General features: G+C 40.7%; 1 protein-coding gene across 5 annotated transcripts in view; it reads left to right on the top strand.

Moving 5' to 3' along the window:
- SSH2 (slingshot protein phosphatase 2) overlaps nucleotides 1-19,119 on the top strand; it is a 247,840-nt gene that overhangs the window by 155,202 nt on the left and 73,519 nt on the right. The window contains exon 1 of one of the 5 annotated variants that reach the window (XM_027130500.1): nucleotides 6,366-6,466. The exons of the other annotated variants lie outside the window; for them this stretch is intronic. The gene's annotated coding sequence lies outside the window, so the exon portion shown is untranslated. Of the gene's footprint in view, nucleotides 1-6,365; nucleotides 6,467-19,119 lie in introns of those variants that run through there. 5 annotated transcript variants of the gene reach the window in all.

Here is a 19,119-nt window from a genome sequence, read left to right as displayed (position 1 = left end):
CCCAGGCCTTATCTGTTCCTCTGGTTTCAAAGTTAAATCCAAGCACCAATCATTCAGTGTTTGCCTCTTGTTAAAGCTGAGTTGTTGTCTGCTAAAAGATGAGGTGGGGGGGAGGGGGTCGGAGGACTGTTAATTCCCAGTTGCTCATAGTCTCCTGAGGGCAACTACAGGATTCCTTTAATCCAGAGTTTTAAACTAAGTTCATGAATACAATGAAATGATATGCAAAGGTGGGTGTATATGTTATTAGTACATTTATTTTTCTGCAGGAAAAAGCCATAATTTTCATCAAATTTTCAAAGGAATGTAATGCCCATAATGCCCTTCCCCTCACCCCAAATTAAGAACCTGGAATAGACTATTTTAGGCATTTGACTTAGAAATTAAGTAAGGTGTTTTTAAGCTGTTTGGCCTTCCCAGTGAGATTCATTTATCCATTTTTAAACAATCACTCATGCTTTCCCCACAATGAAAGATTTTGAACTACCATTTTCTCTCTATTGAGAAGGATTATGCAGCCTTTTTAGTTCTCTCTCCCTAATAATCTTGGAGTAGATATTCCAAGAATGGTATTTGCTTTGCTAAAGAAGATTTGGAATATTACTGTAAAGCCTGAATGTTCGTTGTTCCTCAGCAAATAGTCACAACCTGTGTGGTGAGTGAAAAGAGAAGCAGTATTGGGGTAAAGTATTTCTGGTGCTTTGAACTATATCCAGGAAGGCAGAAATAACTTAAAGTTGTTACTTTAAAGTAAAAGTCGTGAGAAGAATTAGGAGAATTTCTAAATGCATTTAAGCCAGATTCTTATTAAATTATAAAGAGCTTGTTGAGAAGTTTGGGGATGACTGCCCTGGGCTTAGATATTTAGTGGAATGAGTGTGCTATTTAATGTGTTGTGCACTGAGAGTCAAAGTATTCTCCAACCCATTAAACCATTCTTTGCTATTTAAGACCAGTTTCTGCACCTACAGTGTATAGTTACAAATTTTTAGAAGTGTGAGCAATTAAGTTTTATGTGCCATTTTTGCTTTCTTGCCATCTCACGTAATTCATTTATTTAGACCTAATCCAGTGCATATTTGGCAAAAAAAAATCTGTGTTTTGCATAAAAAGCCGTGAGAAAACTCAGACCAGTTTATCTCTCTTAGAAATTAAACACCCTTTAAAAAAGCTTATTTATTTACATACTAGAATTTTGTCCTACAAGAGGATTCAGTCTTTCAGTGTCAATTGAGAATATTTAGATGTAGTTATTTTTCATTAAGTAGGATTTTAAATGCAGAGGAAACAGAATGGAGTTTTTTTCAGAATTTACACTATTTAAAATATTTTTCTATGTTGCTTAGTTTAGAAGTAAATATTGGAAAATGAATATACAAGTATACTGTATAAGCTGTATGTGTAGTTGTTTTCTCTTTGCTGACTGTTCGTTAAATATGTCACTGTAGAAATGTTAAAATATATAGGAAGAGAAAAAACAACATTCAAAATGTTGCCTTTTTAGCATTAACCATTAATCTGAAAAAACATGCCTCTTCAGTGACACTGAAAAAACTTTGGGAAAACATCCAACATCTGCTTATCTTTCCTGCAGTGGAAATGTTCATAATTGCAATGTGCAGTTTCCTTTGAATGAAGATAAACAGATTTCTATTTGTTATACTTATGTTTCAGAAGCATGTTTACTGAATTCTTTAAATGTATTTAATTTTTTTCACCTCACAGTTGAGGAGGTACCAGAAACATCTGATTGTTATTGGGGTTTTCTTAGCTTTCTCTTGAGGGCAGTTGTGTTTTTCTTTAAGATATTTTCCTCAGACTTTTTACTTTTTTTTTTTGCGGTACACGGGCCTCTCACTGTTGTGGCCTCTTCCGTTGCAGAGCACAGGCTCCGGACGCGCAGGCTCAGCAGCCGTGGCTCACGGGCCCAGCTGCTCCGCGGCATGTGGGATCTTCCCGGACCGGGGCACGAACCCGTGTCCCCTGCATCGGCAGGCGGACTCTCAACCACTGCGCCACCAGCGAAGCCCAGACTTTTTCTTTTGACCCCAGGTTTAGGGGCCCCTTACAGAATATATCCACCCAAGCAGATTCCTCCATTACCTGCATTACCATGTCCCTGACTCAGTTCAGCACAGTCTCTATTATAAAATCCATGTTCCATAAGCTTTTTAAAAAAAATACGTAAGTCAGTTTTGTCTCCATTTGGTTCTTCCTTTGCCGGACGATGGATCCAAGAGGCTGTCAGCTGGACACTGCTAGAGGACTCTACCAGTCAGACCCTGGTGTTTTTGACATAGTGGGGATTCCCGAGTTGAAAACCTATTTGTTCCAGTTCCCAAGAGATCAAACGGCTGAATATTTTACCCTGTTGACCTAGACAGCTCTTTGGCTAAGGCATGGTGAGCAATCCTGGCCAGCGAGTTATCTAAATGATATTCACTGCTTTGCTTTAGTCATGACTGTGCTGGAGTTATGTATGGTAGAGATTGTTCTATGCATACTAGAGATTATACATCTGTTCACAGTGAGATAAAATTGAGCATTGGTTGTTCTATTGGTTGCCAAGGAATGCATCAATATAGGTTTTCTTTCTCAGTGTCTTTCCCCCTCAGCTGAGGTAATAACCCCACTGTTCTGACCCTAAACCTAGGACTGAGTCTCCTATCTTTAGTGGGGTATGCATACCTTGTCTAAATATAGCAAGGTGTGGACTTGGCTAATGTGGAAAAAGACAGTAGAATGACCTTAGCTGGTCTTCATTACTAGTGTTACAATTATATTTAAAGAAATAGGGACACTATTTTAGTTCTGCTTATATGTAGAGATGCTTTTTTCCAGCTGCTCCTTGGGTTAAAAGGTTTTATGCACTAAACCAAAAAATTATTTTAAAAGCTAAAGTAAATCACTTCAGATAGAAGCCAGGAGTTCATTCCATGTGAAAACATGCCCATGGGACTTCTTGGTGGCACAGTGGTTAAGAATCCGCCTGCCAATGCAGGGGACACGGGTTCGAGCCCTGGTCCGGGAAGATCCCACGTGCCGCGGAGCAACTAAGCCCATGTGCCACAACTACCGAGCCTGCGCTCTAGAGCTTGCGAGCCACAACTACTGAGCCTGCGTGCTGCAACTGCTGAAGCCCAGGAGCCTAGAGCCGGTGCTCCACAACAAGAGAAGCCACCACAGTGAGAAGCCCACGCACCACAACAAAGAGTAGCCCCCACTCGCCGCAACCAGAGCAAGCCCACACGCAGCAACGAAGACCCAATGCAGTCAAAAATAAAATAAATAAACAAACAAATAAATAAATTTATTTTTTTAAAAAAACATGCCTGGGGGTGGTTTCTTTTTCTTTCATTGACCAAAAGTTAACATTTATTCAGAATTTAAAAGGTAAAGCCTAAGCTTCATGTACTTTAGGATAATAACTTGTATTTATATAATTCTGGTACTTGATACTTTTTAGAGAGCTTGCACAAACTTTTGTCAACTAAGAAGAAAGGATATTTTATCCCTAAGCATGTGAGACAGGATAGATAGAACTAATCCTGTTTTACAGATGGAGAAACTCAGAGGTAGAATGGCTTTCTAGAGGGCCAAGTGAATCAGTAATATGGCCAATTCGGGTGACTCCGGTACACCACCTTTTAGCTCAGGCAGGCAACTTGTACCCTCTTTTATGAGTGTAAAACGACTCAAGCAGCCGTTTCATCCTTTTCTTTTTTAATTGATCAACACTGGAGTGGGGCAGGGATGGGATTCCATTTGCAGAAAAATTTTCCAGTGGAATCAGGAATCCAGTGGACAGATTAACCATTTGGTTACTGAGCAGAAACCTCTAGGATTTAACGTCACATTTGCAGAGGCATCCAGCCCATTGTGACATAACCTTTTAAGGGCATTCTTTGAGAGTTACCTCTTCTGCTGTGAAAAACCTAGTTGGTATTTTTGACTGTTTAATAGGAATATGGTGATCTCATCTTGAACTAATGGAATGATTTTAAGGTTCCTAGTGGTAATCTCCTAAAATCACAAACTTAAGAGTTTATAATGTTGAATGAGGAAATTGAGATCCGATTGTCTCATGTCATATTATACAATTCATTGGTGACAGAGCAAGAACTCTAGGTCACCTGACTCTCAGTTCCATGCTTTTTCCTCTCTACCTTTACATGTTTCCCTGCAGCAGGTGAGATACTAACCTTCTCTTTGTAAATAGAGAATCTGCCTAAAGTGCTAAAACTGACTCAAAGGCACCAAACCATATGTAAAGTGAGATTAGAAAGCCCTGGTCAGCCGAGTCCTGGCCAGGTGTGCCCCTACTGTCTTCCCTGAGACAACGAAGAAAGGTTTGGTACAGCCACCTCATCACATTTTTAATCATCTTTCACGCTAACATCTTATTTAGTGTTGTGATCCCACTTAACAGAAGAGAAATAAGAAGCAAGGTTAGTTGGCTTCTATATAACATGGCAACTTTACTGTGATTTAAGTATATTCCCCAGATTTATTCCAGTCCTTTCCTCTGGATAGCCTGTGGTTAATGTTTAATATAAATTCTTTCTACGTTCTCCAGAGCTACGTTTTACACAACTACAGATTTTAGAGGTGGGGAAATTAATTATCTATGAGAACTGTCTTCTCATAGATAGTCTTTAATAATGGGTAACTTAATTTAGCTGAGAGGCAAAGAGATTTAGCATTACCAGCTCAGCAGTTTTTCACTGATGTCCTATTCTAATGTAATACAGATGAATTTGTAAAATTCAGTTGCCTTCTTTTGGTTGAAGTTGGCTTCAGGTTTCTGATTCATTTTTTGCTTGTTATTATGTGTAGACAATTAACCTTGCTTTCTTTATGATTGGTTTAAGATGGTGGTTTCACAGCTTAGCTGCACTATCTTCCATTTAAGTTGAGCCCTGACTGTATCATCTGTATACTGTCATATCCGTTGAGTAGGGGATTAGGAAGGAGGGAAGTCCTTTGTGTAAAAGTATTCTCTTCAGCTGTTCTTCCTTGATGCTGGTAGTTTGGTGCCTGGCAGGAAATGATTTAGACATGTGTGATAACAAAGTGACGTGAGGAAGAATTGCCTGTAAGTTTCCCTGGCTTATGCAGGATGATTGGCTGTCAGCTGGCAGATAGGTTAAGGCAAATTTGACCTCCAAATCTGAGGATTAGTAAAGTAAAACTTAAGAGAAAGTTGAGGTAGTGAAAAAAATCTATTTTGAGAAAAGTTTGGACAGAAGCAGGTGGTATGAAAGTTAATGTCCATGTCAGTAAGACTTCTTTTTTGACCCTCTTGCGTGAGAGTCTGTAAAGCTTTGCGATTTGTTCAAAGGAAAAGATCTGTCTGAAGAGTCAGGAGGTGCAAAGAAAAAGACATTCTTTGATTGCAAGGAATTGACACATATCAAAGCTTTCTCTCTCAGATTTTTTCTTGGAATTTGAATTTCTTTACAGAGTAAATTTTCCATCGGTACCAGAAAGTAAACTAGACGAATATCCCCAAGATATCCATCTTCTCTTCATTCCCATTAGCTCAGATCAGACTACCCTTCTCTACTTCTTGCCTGAAACACTAAAGTAACATCTGTCTCCCTATTTCTAAGTCTCAATCCCTTCCAATCCATTCTCCATACTGTAGTTAGAGGAATCTTTCTAGAAATGCAAACTATGGATCTCTGTTATCCTCAGGGTAAAGTCCAAATTCTTTGGCCAGTAGTATAAGACCACTCAGATCTATGACCTACTTACCTCTCCCCTTGTTTACTTTGACCCTCCCTCTTAACTCTTGCACCATATAGTAAGATTATAGGGACTTCCCTGGTGGTCCAGTGAGTTAAGACTCCGCACTCCCAAATGCAGGGGACCCAGGTTCCATCCCTGGTCGGGGAACTAGATCCTGCATGCATGCCGCAACTAAGAGTCCGCATGCCGCAACTAAGAGTCCGCATGCTGCAACTAAGAAGCCTACATGCTACAACTAAGACCCGGCACAGCCAAAATAAATAAATAAATAAATATTTTTTAAAAAAGATTATATTAGCAGTTTTGGTAGCTTTATCCAAACAGATTTATATAAATACAGATTATCAGCTCCATTGTCATGTTAGCAGTAAGGGAAGCTCATATAGAACCTAGAAGAGGCTACTATGCTTGAACAAGAAGTTTCTAAAATCTTTTGTAGTAAACTCACTCAGAAGGCAGATGTAAGACAGTAACCCACACAGCACTCCCAACTTCTCAGAAAAGGGAAGTTCAAGAAAGGATAACAGATAAAACTTTGTTAAGAACTTTGCAAGTAAGTTGAAAGTTCCTCTGTGAGTAGAAGTTCCCCACTTGGCATCAGGCATGATTGAAGGCTGCAAAGAAGAACAAGTAAAGCAGGCTCTCCCTGTGATGTGTGTTGCAGACCTCAGGGCTCACACACCCTATGTACACACACCAGAGAAGAGGTTTTACAGTGAGTGACTTTCATACTTTGTTATCCTTCGAAATGTGCTTGAGTCTTCAGCATTGTTTCTGTTGTCATTTTCAGATCACATTTATTAAATATTCCGTACATGGTGTTAGAGCGGGCACTATATAAAACAGTGTCAACGGACTTTCCTTTCAGTGCCTCACACACAAAAAAACAAACAATACAGACCTAGGAATATTCATCTCATTAAACAGAAGTAAAGTTTAACATACAGCAAAGCAAGGTGGCAGAACAAGTGTATTATCTTTGCTTTTACACGAATTTTTCTGTACATGATAAACATTTTTATTTGGAATTGAAGCAAGAAGGGAGGAGTAGGGAAGCTTGCTTCCCACTCAGATTTTTATACAGTAGGTTGTGCCCTATCTCTTCTACCACAGAGAGATAGCCTCTTTCTGCAAAGAGCTGAGTGGTGCTGCTGACAAAGAACCTCAGTCACTTGAGTGGAGACATATGGGCAGCTTGAGTCCTCCTTGGTTGAGTAGCAGACATTGCTGGTGGCAAAGCATTTTGGGCAGAGAGGTGGCTCATAAATGAGGAACTTAATCTAAGAAACTGGGGGTTTCTGAGCCCTAAGGGTACTAATTGTTGGTTTCTTCACAGCTCACTTTCTCTCAGGCCCCACCCATCACTTCAGAGAACTTGTTGACGACAGCTTTACTTTCTCAAGTCTTGTACAAAGGCAGATGTCTCTGAAAATGCAGCTTACGCAAAACATCTGTGTGCATGACTCTGTTCCCACGGTGTGTTTTCCTGTACTGCTCCCCCCCCCCCGCCCCCCGCTTTTTTGGGTTCTTTTTTAAAATTGAAAACACAGTATAACCATCATTAAAAAGAAATTTGCAAAAAGAAAAAAATCACCCACAATGCCTCCATCCTTACTAATAGCCGTCTCCACTCCTGCCATATTACCTTCCTATTGTTTACATGCATACCGTTTTGCCTGGTTACGTCCTTTTTCTTAAGCCGAATTTCAGATACTTTGTCATTCAGCCACTTCCCTTTTTTTTCCCCTGATCCTGGCATCATCTTTTGGTTTTTGGTCTTGAGTTACTGAAAGGGCATTGCAGCTTATCAGCATTTTGTCAGTGAGTCCTCTTTCTCTTATTTTCCTTTCCTAGATCCAAGTATTCTAGTGTTTAGAGTATGGCTGAGATCCAACCTTTATTCTTAAAAGTAAGACACATATATGTGCAGGATTTTTAATTTTAACGTTTAAAAACTGGTGTTTTAAATTATATTGACTTTCAAGGCACATTGCTGTGCCCACCCCAGGGAAGCCTCATTTAGGAAGAAACATATCTACAAACTAGAAATATTGATTTGCTGCATTAAATATATTTATTAAAATGTTGATAAGCATGTAAAAATAGAAATATATATTCTTTACCCTGATAGATGAAATATACAAGAAAAGTAAAAGCTAAGTAAAGAGAAGAAACAGATTAGTCCATATATCAGTATTTATCATAAATATAAATAAACATTTCAATTCATACAGCCCTCCAAAAAGAAAAAAAATATGCACTTTTAAGAATACCTTCAGCCACCTTCCTTTTAGACTTCCTGTGGTCCCCTGTGCTTAGGTATTTAAAGGGTAGACCTCTGTGGTGTGTAGGGTCCCCTGATGACTAAGGAAGTCTGCAACACTTACATACACCCTTGCTATCTGTCTATGGCCACGTGAGAAGGTTAAAAGATCCTCCTCAGGGTTGCAACTTTCCTTCCAATTATTGTGCAAAAAATCTGCCTTTGGCAGTTAAAAATAATTTCCTTTTGTTCCTTATGTTTTTCTTTGTCCTGAGTTGCCACTTGGAGTAGTTTTAGGACCTAGCTCAACCAGTACCTAAAAACATTTAGGTGATTGTTCCTACACTGGAGCAAATATGTGATGATTTACCATTTTTCCCTCCACCACATTTAAACACACAGGAAAATTTTAATTTACTCTTGAATCATTTTGATTTTAATATTTTCCTGTTTTTCCAAATCCTAACTAAAATGTTTGGAATTCTCATTGCTTCATATTGCACACTAGAGTATTGCAAAATACTACTGTGTGATCTCTTTGTCCCTAGCCCTCTGATTTCTTATGAATACTATCTGGAAAATAGGGAAGAAAGTGCTGTGGGTTATTGCTTCTGCATGAGTTTATCTAAAAATGTGCACTTAGTGAATTTGAAAAATTAACTATTAAACATTAAATCAGGCATCAGGAAAGCTCAATAAATTAAATTTGCAAGGAAAAGTGGAGTAACTTTTTCACCTGTATCGGTGGTACAATTCTGTGATGATTCTGTAAGACAGGAAACAAGAAACATCAGGTCGATTAAAAAATGTGAGCTGGTTAAGGCCAGAGACTGCCTGCCATTTGCTTCTCTCTTTTCCCTTTTCTCTGACAGCTCCTTAAATTGTCCTTTGAACTTTGCCTTTTGCTGTTTGTTTTTTTCTCTTCCTTCTCATCCTCTTCCTCCTCCTGCTCCTTAGTCATCATCATCATCATCACTAGTATTACTATTTTACAAAAGTTAACTGTTTTTTTACGTGTCAGAACCTAAGCACTGGCAACAGTGTTCTTCCTAGATTTCACTGTGCATCAGTATGGGGCTGAAATGATCTGTAATGTGCATTAAGAAAGTTACAAATACAAGGATTTTGCCCAAGGACTTTTAAAAAGTCAGACAGTGCAGTGGATAGTAAAGAAAACCAGCGAGTAGATTTAAAAAAGAGTCAACATACTTTGCCATGCCTTTCTCTCTTCCCCTTGGTTTGATAGTTTGAGAATTAGTATCTTTGAGAGACTTTTAAGAGTGCCTGTTGGCAAATTATTTCATTTTCTTAGCCTAGTAAGGTAGAGAACAGCTATAGAAGAACTGGTTAGGCAAGGAAAAATGATAGACTGACGTTCTACAGACTGGGTTAAATTTTTGTGGCCAGTGAATTTTGAGAATTACTTGTAAGGCTGCTGTAAAGTAGTACTGAACTAACTCAATTTAAAACCAAAACCAAAACATAAAACCTTGGTTTTCTGATAATTTGAGAATTCTTTCTTAGAACCCTCTCGGTACCCTACTAGGTGGGCTACAGTGAGATTGCATTGTACAAAACAGGCAAAGAACTCAAGACTACCAAAGCCATGGAGTGGAGTTTCAAAGTACAAAACAAAACAGCATAACTTGGAAATAGGCCAAAATTTGATCCCTGCTTTGTCATGCTGATTGTGTAATTGGTAAGCTTAGGGAAGTTACTCTCAAAACCTTTGTTTCTTCATCTGTGAAATGGGAAGAATAACTTCTGTTCATGGAGTTGTTGCGAGAGGGTGATTGTAAAGCACCAGGCACCATGCCTGACACAGGGCGGGTACTCAGTAAATGATAGTTACAGCATCTTTAAGTTTACTTCATAGTGCTCAGAGCCAGCACCTAACCACTTCCACCACCGTCACACAACTCCCGGAGAGAACGTTTTGATGGACATGCCATTGTACCCAATTCCAGGTTTTCACAAAAAAAGTCTGTGAAGTTAATGGCAGAGTTGTTGCCATTATCATCAACAAACAATAGCTATTCAGTAGACAGCTTACTGTACAGGTCTGGGGCTTTGGTGATAAATCTGAGCTAGAGAACCAATTTGGGAGGCGAGACAGTCAGGCCTCAGTGATCGTTCGCAATGATTCTTGCCTCCCACTATTTACATCCCTGTGTAGTTCCCTCCTGCATTAGAGCTGACCTATGTAACTAATAGGATATTGCAGAAATTATGGTGTGTCACTTCCAAGGTTAAGACATGAAATACTGCACTTCTGCCTTGTTCCTCCTGGGATCACTTACTCAGGGGAAAGACAGCTGCCATGTCGTAAGGTTAGTCAAGCAGACCATTGCATGGCAGAGAGCTGAGGCCTCCTATCAATAACCATGTAAGGGAGCAATCTTGGAAGCGAAGCAGATCTTCCCAGCCCCGGTCTAGGCTTTAGATTACTTCATTCTCATAAGAGACCCTGAGCCAGAACCACCAGCTGGCCTGCTCCTGGACTCTTAACCCACAGAAACTGTGTGAGATAATACATGATTTTGTTGCTTTAGGCTTCCAAGTTTTAGGGTAATTTGTTATCTATCAGTAGCTAACTAGTCAGGAGTCGTCCTTTATCCTTTATAGGACAGGGTGGCCATGAAAGTGGATGAGGGCATCCAAAAGAGTATATATAGAGCAAGAAGAGGAATGACAAGGAAATGATAGAAGACAACATATTTAAGAGGTTGGCAAAAGAATAGGAGCCCACAAATGAAAATGTGAAGGAATAGAAGCATAGGAGGAATACAAAGAAAGAATATTACAAGGTCATCAACGATATCAAATGGTCAAGAAAGATTAGGACTGAAAAATGCCCATTGGATTTGACTAACTAAAGAAAATCTCAACTACAGTGCCTTGGAAGCCAAATTACAAATGAAGTGGAGACACTGAGACCTGTGCCACTTGCCCTTCCCTATCTCTTTGATTTCATCTTCTACCACACGTCTTTGGCTCACTACACTTCAGTGCTGTTGACCTCCTTGCTATTTCCCAAACCAGCCAAGTGCACTTCAGAGCCTTTGCATTTGCTGCTCCCTCTACTTTTAATGTTGTTTCCCCAAACAGCCACACAGCCACCTCCCTTACTTCCTACACATCTCTGCTCAAACGTCATCAGAGAGACTTTCCCTGGGCATACCTTATAACACAAATACATACAGCAGCGCTCACTGTTACTCTGCTGCTTTTCTCTGTAGCACTTACCATCATGTGATATCTAAAGGGGCAGCCACTGTGCAGCTCTGGCCAGTTTTTGCTAGGCATGAAGGTGGACATATGTGTTCAGATATTCTCATCTTTCAAGAGAAGCTGGAAATTCTGATTTTTAAGTACAATTAGTTGCAAATGAGTTTCAGAGCACTGTGAAGGTCAGACAATCTGTCTGGTGTAAGAGCAGTGAGCAGGGTAGGGTAGGGTATCTGGCAGAGGATCTCGAGCTGGGATGCTTAGAGAAGTACCAAGTTGGTTCAGTGTCTTAGACACTAAGAGGAGAGAGTCTCAAAGAGGAGAAAGGGATTTGCTAGTGCTCATCAAGGCTCCAGGTGCTAAATGAAAAACAGAAATTGGTGTCAAGCTAAGACAAGGATCTTTGTCCTTCGGATCTATCACTTGGGAAATCACTGGCAGACTTAGGATGGGGAGGAGTTTCAGAGGTGGGACAGAAGCAAGATGGCAGCAGAAAAAAAACGACTGACAAGGGAAGAAAATGGAGACAGCAAGTATAGACTTGCTGTAATAAGGAAGAGAACTTAGAAGGGGACACAAGATCAAGTCAGGGTTTTTTTTTAAGGATGTGAAAGAACAGAGTTGAGCATGTTTCTGGGCTGAGGAGAAGCGGTCACTAGAGAGAGGGGTGACTAATTGGTAAAACTAGGATACAAGGGAATGGGGTCAAGGACACAGGTGAGAGGGTTGACTTTTGACAGCTGGATGCATCATTCTCTCAGATTGGAGAAAGGCGGTAAGTCCGCAGGTGAGGGAAAGTATCAATAATTGGGAGAAATCACACCAGCTAGCCTCCATTTCTTGACGGTGTAGAAGACAAGGTTAAGTGGAGAGTTGAAGGAAACAGGAGTTGTGATGGGACTTGAGAGCGAGGAGGGTTTGGAGCAGGTAGGGATGGAAATGGCGGGGGGGGGGGGGGCTGTGTCTGGAGGGATTAACTGCCCAGCTGAGTCAACTCAGCGTTGTTGCTGTCATCTCTGACATCTCTGTCACTGAGACCATGGATGTGCGCCGGCATCCAGAGGCATGGTTTCATAATCTCCTTAAACATTGGGCTGCCTTTCATTTATTCAATATATATTTATTGCACGTGCACTTAGTGTCAGGTACTATGCTAGACGTTAGAGAGAGAACATTAAACAAGGCAGTTGTTCCCACTCAAGGAGCTTGCTGCTCATACAGAAAATTATAAATAAGTCATCAGAAAATACTATAATTTTAAGCTGTAGTAAGTATTATGAAGGGAATTCAGAAACGAAGAGAACAGATTGCAGGGAAACCAGTTAGGAAATAGGACATGGGACTAGGTTGGTTAGGGAAGGAAGAAAAGCCAAAAAGAGGTAGATGGCTTGGGAAAAAATTGAGAAATCAAGGGGCCGGAGTCTCAACCAGGTTGAAGAGAGAGTGAACACATGAAGGTCACAAGAAAGGGGGTTGTAGTCAGAAAGTGGGAGTTTGGCTTCTGAAATCAAGTCCATCAAACTCTGATGCCTTCGAAAGGGACTCTGGGAATTAGAAGTCTAAATGGAGTCCAGGTGAAGGTGTTTGAAGATCAAGGGGACAAGAAGTTTGGGGACAAGCTGTTGGATGTTCATCTCTATGAACAATGGAATCTGTTAAGATTGTAGTAGGAATCAGGGTTAAAAGAGAGAAGATTGAGCAAAATAAGGAGTAAATTAAAGCTAGTGACAAGGATGTCAGAAGGTGACAGCAACAAAGACTAGAGAAGTTGCCCTGAGCCTCACAAGAGGCTTTGCGTAAAGGTGAAAGAGAAATGGTCTGAAAGCAGGGGTTGATGCTTGGGCCAAGTGCTTAAAAGCCCAACTTACATTCCTTCTGCAGGTGTGTTTAAAATACCTGGAAAGGCATTTGTTGAATCATGCAAATGAAATAACATTTCAAATGCTGAACAGTTTTTCTTAGTTAATCTCCTTTTGTTTTTTGTTTAATCCCACCAACTATTTAAAATTTGGTGCTAAGTAGTGTTGGTCATGTCTCTTGGTGATCAGTACATCCAGCATTTTAAATACTGAGAAAGAACTGTTTAGGTCATTTAGTCTTTGGTTCAGACAGCTTTTAGGCTTTACCTTTTTGAAAGAAAAGTATTTAGGTCTAGAGTTTTGGGCCACAAGACTGAGAAGCTTTATTAATTCAGCCTGTAAAGGAAATGGGCTCCTTTGAGCTGAGGTGGTTTCTCTACTCCTTGGAGGAGGACCTTCTTGAAAACAAAACTCCCCAGCACTGTCAGTCATCAGGCGGACTAGGGGCCGTTGTGTTAGGAAGTGCCTGAAACCAACTCCTTTCATAGGCACCTGCGGTTTTCGTTCTTGTTTTTTTTTTGGTGGTGGTGGGAGAGGGGGGAGTATTTGTTTTTATTTCTCTGAGGAGGGGTAGGTGGAATATTGGCAGATGGCTGTTGGAGATGAGGCTGAGACTTGGTAGAGTGGCTGCAAAGGGACAGAGATTAGAAGGTGGCAGTAGTGCCACGAGAAGTTCTGGTCTCTGAATCTTAGCTCAAACTCAGAAGTGTTTGGGGGCCAGACTTCTCAGTGTAATTCCAGGGGTGGTGGCCGCCTGGAGGAGCTGGAGAGAGTGGCTGCTCTTCTCAAAGGTATTCAGAAATTAAAATGATTTTACATCTGTGCTGGTCTCACAAAATGTGCTGAATTAGGCCCGCCTACTACCCGTTGGAGCCATGACCTAGACCCTCTCTGAGGGCCCTCCAGCTCTGACCTTTCATTATTTGGTAGAACTTCAAAACTCCAAACCAAAATCTAAACACTTTTAATCCCTGACACGAGGTCGGGTGTGTATATGACCAGACAACATCTAGAAAGAAGCACCTTTAGTCTGAGAGAAGACTGCAGAGGAACCAAGGGCTGGTCAGGCATCCACTTCTTTTCCCATGTAGGCTTTCTTGCCCTCCTGCCTAGGCCTCATGGTCTTTCTTACTTCTTGTTTTTGGCATCTAGTTTTTGATATTTTTTTAAAGTAATGTTTAATATCCAACAAACATACTAAAGGAAAAAGAAAAAAGAAGCAACTTTAAGAAACAGCATGAAAGTATTTGCCTCGTGGGAGTATGTCTAAATATTTCCCTATCCAGACCTGAACTTTGTTTTCAGGATACCATGAAAAGTAGAACAAATATCACACCAGGCTTTGCCATGAAATCCTGCCTTTGTTCTCTTTAGATGAACTGACCAGATGTGTTTTTAACTTCTGGTAGCTTCAGATTATTAAGTCAGCAAATATGTCCTGTTATGGTAACCACTAACTTAAGATAAAGGGTTAAAGTGCCGCCCTGGGTTTCAGATGACATGGGCCTTAGTCTATGCTCTACTGCTATCTAGCTGTGCGACTTGGGGCAAGTCATTCACATCTCTGAACTTCAGTTGATGTACCAGATACTTTGTTGCAAGCTCAGAAATGAATTTTAACTATCTTTTTTTTTTTTTTTTTTTGCGGTACGCGGGCCTCTCACTGTTGTGGCCTCTCCCGTTGCGGAGCAACAGGCTCCGGACGCGCAGGCTCAGCGGCCATGGCTCACGGGCCCAGCCGCTCCGCGGCACGTGGGATCTTCCCGGACCGGGGCACGAACCCGTGTCCCCTGCATCGGCAGGTGGACTCTCAACCACTGCGCCACCAGGGAAGCCCTGAATTTTAACTATCTTAAGCAAAATATTTCTTAGAAGGATGTCAGAGCTTACCTAATGGATGGGAGACTAGAAGACCAAACTTAGAGAACAGGCAGGAGCAAAGGGCATTCAAGGAAAGCCCAGGAGCAGGAGTCGACTGTGCTGTACCTTGCTACTCTCCCCACTATGAATGTGACCATCCCCCATTCTCCCTACTCACTTGGGTCACTTGCCTGAGATTCAGGAGAGTTTCCAAGTGGCCAAGCCTAAACCACATGCCAGCTTCCTGCAAGGCCCCTTGCAGTTCCAGAGTTGGAGGGTCACCATGACCAGGCACATTCCCAAAAGGAGACTAGGGTGAAATTAGAAAGGAGAGCTCTATTGCTGGACAGCCAGAAACCACAAATGTCAACTCAGATGTGCCCCCATCTGTAGTAATTGGAAGGTTGAATTGTATGGCCAGTGATAAAATTATTGATCCTAGATTGTGTTTCTATCTGGACATTTCTAAGATGTACATGTTTGAGGCAAAAAGGGGATAGTTACAAGATCTTATCAGTAAATGAACATTCAAAAGGAACATTCTGGGGTTTTTCCCCCTCCAATTTATCGTCTGTAGGGAAAGGACCAGGAAGATTAGTCCTGATGGAATTTGTCCCTCAGCCTTGAACAGACAGACCTTTTTTTTTTCCCTCTTAGATTGTAGAAAAGTAGGAAAGGGGGGAAAATAGCTGCATCTGAAGGTAGTTGTGCTGGGCATTGTGCAACAGAGTTTAAGAGGAAGATTAGCTGGAACTAAAATGGTCTGGTGGTTGTAGTTAATGAATAAGAACTGCCTTAAGCTCTTATCCACTTTGCCAATAACTGGTTTACTAATGTACCCCAGCCTCTGCTTGTCTGCTGATAGAGAAGAAATCCCGCTGCCTGCATTCATAGGCATGTATCTGGGGGTTTATGTCCTGGGTGCAGAGAGGGTCCCAGGTATCCATTGCCATTCCAACACTGTCACTTGAACGTATAGCCTGTATGTTGGAGATGGGGTTGGGGATTGTTTAATTACAGAGAATAGTGCATACAGTATTTGGGTTTGGATTTTCTCCCGTTGTAAGCTAAATTTCTTTAGGATTGCAGAATCAAACTTTTCTCACTACCTGAAGTGTGCTTTTGACTTTTGTAGCCATGTTTCATCCATCAAGGCACAGTGATTTTGTCCTTCCTGTTTTTTGGATTTAGCCAGACTTTTTCAGTAGGCACTAGTATTGATAGCTCTGTAGTCCTTTGGCCTCTGGTCTGATATTTGAAACTTTTTATTATGAACTTACCTTTCTGTGGGATGTGGTCACACTGAGTGGGGACATGAATTCCTTTCCACCTAATGGGATTGACAGAGCTGCCCTAGTACCTTGAATCTGAAATTAAGTAACTAAATTAGCAGAGAAAGCTTATCAGGAAAGGGAGAGTGTTGTTAGGAGAGTGAAATGTATTTGCAAGTTTCCCATAAGTGAATATTCTTCAAGATAAAAATATAACAGTTCAGATTATGTGTATTCGAATTTTACATAAATGCTAACTAGCTTACCTTGTGCAATAACATTTTGTGCCATCAGTATTACACAATAATTTACCTATGAATTTTGGCTTCAGGCAGAAATGCCAAACAAACTCAAGAGTTTGGCATTAGAAACATTATAAACATGAAAATCTACTTTTTCATTTTAATGTTAAAGTAAAAGCGTTACACCCACTTTATGAAACTTGATTTCCCATAGTGAATGATTCATTTCATCTCGTGTGTTACATGTAAAACAGAAGAATGTCTGTCAAACTAACATGTAGCAGTTTGGCCAGGTGTGTCATTGCTTTGTTTTGCTTCCTTGGCCTTCCTGCTGGTCACGGGTGACCACCCTGGCCACATTCCTCAAAGGTTATTCTAACCTGAGAACAGTTAAGTATTTTCTTCACTTAGTTGACCTTTTCCTCTACACTTTGCCTGAGAAGGAACTGCCAGTTAACGAGTTTCATGCTTTGCAAAGTGCTTTTGATTGGGAGGGATTGGCCCAGAGTGCTTTCCCAAATTATTTAAAACAGAGTGCTCCTTCCTCTGTTTTTGAGACTAAAACGCTACTGTCATTCCCAGTTCTTTTCTCTGCTGTCCAGCCCATCTGGATTCATCTCTCAGCCAGATGTTCTTCATTCCCCTCAGTAAAGTCTTTCTGTTCATGGCCTTGATAGGGGGAACAAAAAAGGAATAAGAGTTGAGATCTGAATGGATTTCAGTCCTTTTCTTTCACTTCTGTCTCTACTTTTAAATTCTGTGCTGTTGAAAAGTTCTGTAGGGAAGGCATTGTGTTTCATCTTCCATAAACTATATCATAAAACTAGAACAGCATAATAGAGAGTGAGTGATTCAGAGCATGAGCTTTCAAGTCAGAACTTGGTTTGAATCTTTACTCAGAGGATTGCTAGCTAGCTGTATGATCTTGGGCAGATAATTTACCACCTCTGAGCCCCTCAGTCTCTTATGTGTAAACTGGGGGTAAAAAATAGTGCCTACTTCATAGGATTGTTGTGAAGGTTAAATGAAATAAGGTAAAGTGCTTAGCTCAGTGCCTGGCATACAGTTGGCATCTACTCAAGTTAGCTGTTATTAGCTCAGTTCATGTATCAAACTAGGGATGACTTTCCATTTGTTGAGCAAGTGATCTTATGGCAAGGGAAGGGTAGATGTTCTTCAGACGTATTCTGATAAAAACTGGAGAATGTCACTGTCACTGTGTTAGAAAGATGATCCTTGTCATTTTCTCATCAAGCAGCTAATGACTCTCCAACTTTAGATTTGGAGAATGTTCTTTATCTTGTGTTTTCCTGAATATGGGGGTTCTTAAGTCCTTTGAGGTTTGTGTTTAACTTGGACATCTGTAATCACATACAGATGGCTCCATAGAATTTACTGGAGCATTCCTCTTCCTGGGCCAGGCTCTAGATAACTGGTCAGTTCAGAAAACATGTTAAAAGTTTTCACCTGCCTTTCTAGATTTTAAATTAGAGACCAGCTCTGTGTTGATTGAATCTTTAGCCAGATGCTTCAGAAAGACAAATATTTACATAAATGTCTCTCACTATTCCAGCAAGATATACTAAGCCTTTACCTTACACTGAAGTACATGTGATTAAATATACATATTATTTTCTTCATATGCAAATAAAGCATATAATTTTCAAGTTGAAATTGATCCTCCTAAACTCTGGTGATTTCGAATTTTATTTTTTCACTTCCATGCCACCATGTTGCCATCCCATCTTTGATAGCGTTTATAGAACTTTGACTTTTTTTCAGTGATGAAAAGGGTTTTTTGTAATTAGCTACACTTTCATTCCTGGTCCCCTTGTGATCAACAGTTTATGCCACTTTTGTGATAACTGGGGAGTCATAATCTGGGGCCACAGAATAAAGAGGATTGATCGTACCATCCAGAGTGTATCTGCCATGACTCTCTGGGGGCCTAGATCGCACCTACTAGGGCAGTCTCCTGGCCCAGCTGGACCTGCTGTGCATTTTGTTGTATCAGAAAAGTTTATTGAGATTTGTATAAATGACTCAAATAGAACGGCATCTTTTCCCTTATACCAATTGTGACTTTGACTCCTGGTTTTTCTTTTATAATCAGAAATTTTCCAGGTAGCTTTGAGTTAACCAAGGGCCCTTGTCCTCCACCCCAATCCTCCCCTTGTGAAAGCACTACATACATTTTATTTTATTTTATTTTATTTTATTTATTTATTTATTTTTTTGCTGTACACGGGCCTGTCACTGCTTTGGCCTGTCCCGTTGTGGAGCACAGGCTCCGGACGCGCAGGCCCAGCGGCCATGGCCCACGGGCCCAGCCGCTCCGCGGCATGTGGGATCCTCCCGGACCGGGGCACGAACCCGTGTCCCCTATATCTGCAGGCGGACTCTCAACCACTGTGCCACCAGGGAAGCCCTACATACATTTTAAAGAAGACACTTAAGAAATATGCTTTAAAGCATAAGCCACAAATGTATCTAAGAATAATATTCCAGAAGTCTAAAAACCAGGAAGTTGGTGTGTTTGTCAAAGAGAAACTACTTTTGTCTTACAAAAGAATGACTGAAATAAGCTCTCAACAAATATACTTCTTTAGTAGATGTAGAGACCCCTTTGCGTGCTGGAAACCAAA

This window comes from Aethalodelphis obliquidens, unplaced genomic scaffold, assembly GCF_003676395.1.
Source record: "Aethalodelphis obliquidens isolate GAN/ISIS:26980383/991018 unplaced genomic scaffold, ASM367639v1 scaffold38, whole genome shotgun sequence".
In the NCBI taxonomy this organism is placed as follows: domain Eukaryota; kingdom Metazoa; phylum Chordata; class Mammalia; order Artiodactyla; family Delphinidae; genus Aethalodelphis; species Aethalodelphis obliquidens.
The sequence above is the reverse complement of the archived record's forward strand: the minus strand, read 5'-3'. Positions and strand labels throughout refer to the sequence as shown.